The sequence below is a fragment of the Panulirus ornatus genome, chromosome 40, assembly GCF_036320965.1.
Source record: "Panulirus ornatus isolate Po-2019 chromosome 40, ASM3632096v1, whole genome shotgun sequence".
Taxonomy (NCBI): domain Eukaryota; kingdom Metazoa; phylum Arthropoda; class Malacostraca; order Decapoda; family Palinuridae; genus Panulirus; species Panulirus ornatus.
Window position 1 is genome coordinate 495,081 of NC_092263.1, and position 3,844 is coordinate 498,924.

Consider the following 3,844-nt stretch of genomic DNA (forward strand, 5'->3'; position numbering starts at 1 on the left):
GCAGAAGAGGGTGTTTTGAAATGGTTTGGTCACATGGAGAGAATGAGTGAGGAAAGATTGACCAAGAGGATATATGTGTCGGAGGTTGAGGGAACGAGGAGAAGAGGGAGACCAAATTGAAGGTGGAAAGATGGAGTGAAAAAGATTTTGTGTGATCGGGCCTGAACATGCAGGAGGGTGAAAGGAGGGCAAAGAATAGAGTGAATTGGAGCGATGTGGTATACCGGGGTTGACGTGCTGTCAGTGGATTGAATCAAGGCATGTGTATGGGGGTGGGTTGGGCCATTTCTTTCGTCTGTTTCCTTGCGCTACCTCGCAAACGCGGGAGACAGCGACAAAGCAAAAAAAAAAAAAAATATATATATATATATATATATATATCCCTGGGGATACGGGATTAAGAATACTTCCCACGTATTCCCTGCGTGTCGTAGAAGGCGACTAAAAGGGGAGGGAGCGGGGGGCTGGATATCCTCCCCTCTCGTTTTTTGTTTTTAATTTTCAAAAGAAGGAACAGAGACGGGGGCCAGGTGAGGATATTCCAAAAAAGGCCCAGTCCTCTGTTCTAAACGCTACCTCGCTAACGCGGGAAATGGCGAATAGTTTAAAAGAAAAGAATATATATATATCCCTGGGGACAGGGGAAAAAGAATACTTCCCACATATTCCCTGCGTGTCGTAGAAGGCGACTTAAAGGGGAGGGAGCGGGGGAGCTGGAAATCCTCCCCTCTCGGTTTTTTTAAGTTTCCAAAAGAAGGAACAGAGAAGGGGCCAGGTGAGGATATTCCCTCAAAGGTCCAGTCCTCTGTTCTTACCGCTACCTTGATAACGCGGGAAATGGCGAATAGTTTAAAAAAAAAATATATATTTATATATATATATATATATATATATATATATATATATATATATATATATATATATATATACATATATATATATATATATATATATGTATATATATATATATGTGTGTGTGTGTGTGTGTGTGTGTGTGTGTGTGTGTGTGTGTGTGTGTGTGTGTGGGTGGGTGAAGTCGCACTTCACTAGTTCATACAATTATGTTTATCATAATTTTTCTATACATGTGGCACGACATGTTTCGTGGAGACAATCCACCTCATCATCAGGTGGTGCCAGTACTTAAAGTTATTTAAATCCCAACACCACACTCGATTCCCGCCGTCCAACACCAATCAGTACAGACCAACCACTGTCCGCTTTGTCTGGCAGTAACCGTTGTAAGGGAGAGTGATTAAGGGGGGTCACGTGGCGGGGGTTGACCAGGGTAGCTGGGTGTGTCATGAGCAACTTTCTTTTCTTTTCGAGTTTTGTCAATTCTCTCATAATCATTTGGTTAATGCTAGGATGGGCTTTAGAATTGCCTGGGGCCAAATTTAAGTTCTTAACATTAGCAATTAAGCCAGATTCAATGACGTTGTGTGCTGCATAATCAGCAGAGGGGTATAGAATAACGGGATTTTCAAGATCTATGGCCAGGGTGATCATTTTCATGACAATGTTTAGCGATCGCATTTTTGTGGTCATCCCTGACGGTGCCAATAACAACTCTCCGTTACAGTTTTATGTCTTATACTATTATTCTTTATTATACTTTGTCGCTGTCTCCCGCGTTAGCGAGGTAGCGCAAGGAAACAGACAAAAGAATGGCCCAGCCCACCCACATACACATGTATGTACAGACACGTCCACACACGCACATATACACACCTATACATCTCAACGTATACATATATATACACACACAGACATATATATGTATATATATATATATATATATATATATATATATATATATATACACATGAACATAATTCATACTATCTGCCCTTATTCATTCCGTCGCCACCCCGCCACATGATGAAAAATGAAATACCAACCCCTGCCCCTGCATGTGCGCGAGGTAGCGCTAGGAAAAGACAACAAAGGCCGCATTCGTTCACACTCAGTCTCTAGCTGTTATGTATAATGCACCGAAACCATAGCTCCCTTTCCACATCCAGGCCCCACAAAAGTTTTCATGGTTTACCCCAGACGCTTCACATGCCCTGGTTCAATCCAATGGCAGCACGTCGACCCCAGTATACCACATCATTCCAATTCACTCTATTCCTTGCCCGCCTTTCACCCTCCTGCATGTTCAGGCCCCGATCACTCAAAATCTTTCTCACGCCATCTTTCCACCTCCAATTTGGTCTCCCACTTCTCCTCGTTCCCTCCACCTTTGACACACATATCATCTTGGTCAATCTTTCCTCACTCATTCTCTCCAGGTGACCAAACCATTACAAAACACCCTCTTCTGCTCTCTCAACCACACTCTTGTTACCACCACACATCTCTCTTACCCTTTCATCACTTGCTCGATCAAACCACCTCACACCACATAACTGTCCTCAAACATCTCATTTCCAGCACATCCACCCTCCTCCGCACAACCCTATCTATAGCCCACGCCTCGCAACCATATATCATTGTTGGAACCACTATTCCTTCCAACTTACCCAGTTTTGCTCCCAGAACTTTCGCCCCCTCCCCCACCCTATGATTCACTTCCACTTTCATGGTTCCATCTGCTGCCAAATCCACTCCCAGATATCTAAAACACTTTACTTCCTCCAGTTTTTCTCTATTCAAACTTACCTCCCAACTGACTTGTCCCTCAACCCTACTGTACCTACTGTACCTTACTCTTATTCACATTTACTCTCAGCTTTCTTCTTTCACACACTTTACCAGTCACCAGCTTCTGCAGTTTCTCACATGAATCAGCCACCAGCGCTGTATCATCAGCGAACAACAACTGACTCACTTCCCAAGCTCTCTCATCCACAACAGACTGCATACTTGCCCCTCTCTCCAAAACGCTTGCATTCACCTCCCTAACAACCCCATCCATAAACAAATTAAACAACCATGGAGACATCACACACCCCTGCAGCAAACCAACATTCACTGAGAACAAATCACTTTCCTCTCTTCCTACACATACACATGCCTTACATCCTCGATAAAAACTTTTCACTGCTTCTAACAACTTGCCTCCCACACCATATATTCTTAATACCTTCCACAGAACATCTCTATCAACTCTATCATATGCCTTCTCCAGATCCATAAATGCTACATATAAATCCATTTGCTTTTCTAAGTATTTCTCACATACATTTTTCAAAGCAAACACCTGATCCACACATCCTCTACCACTTCTGAATCCATACTGCTCTTCCCCAGTCTTATTCTCTGTACGTGCCTTCACCCTATCAATCAATACCCTCCCATATAATTTCCCAGGAATACTCAACAAACTTATACCTCTGTAATTTGAGCACTCACTTTTATACCCTTTGCCTTTGTACAATGGCACTATGCACGCATTCCGCCAATCCTCAAGCACCTCACCATGAGCCATACATACATTGAATAATCTTACCAACCAGTCAACAATACAGTCACCCCCTATATGAATATTTTTACATGCCTTGCATTTGACGACGTAAACACTCCCAATTGTTGCCTGATTTGGCCTACTATATATCAAGATATCTCTCTTCTCTTTTCAGATTCCCTTCTCTGCTTCGCTGAATCTGTCGGTAGGTACTTGAGGCTGTGTTGAATTAGATGTAATATATATATATATATATATATATATATATATATATATATATATATATATATATATATATATATATATATATATATATATATATATAATAAGAGCAAGGTCATTAGGTACAGTAGGGTTGAGGGTCAAGTCAATTGGGAGGTGAGTTTGAATGGAGAAAAACTGGAGGAAGTGAAGTGTTTTAGATATCTGGGAGTG

The 3,844-nt window shown here is 41.9% G+C and overlaps 1 protein-coding gene across 1 annotated transcript in view; it reads left to right on the forward strand.

Moving 5' to 3' along the window:
- The first annotated feature begins 3,582 nt into the window (after positions 1 to 3,582).
- klu (zinc finger protein klumpfuss) overlaps positions 3,583 to 3,844 on the forward strand; it is a 362,831-nt gene continuing 362,569 nt past the window's right edge. Inside the window, exon 1 of the mRNA XM_071685329.1 lies at positions 3,583 to 3,614. The gene's annotated coding sequence lies outside the window, so the exon portion shown is untranslated. The remainder of the gene's footprint in view (positions 3,615 to 3,844) is intronic.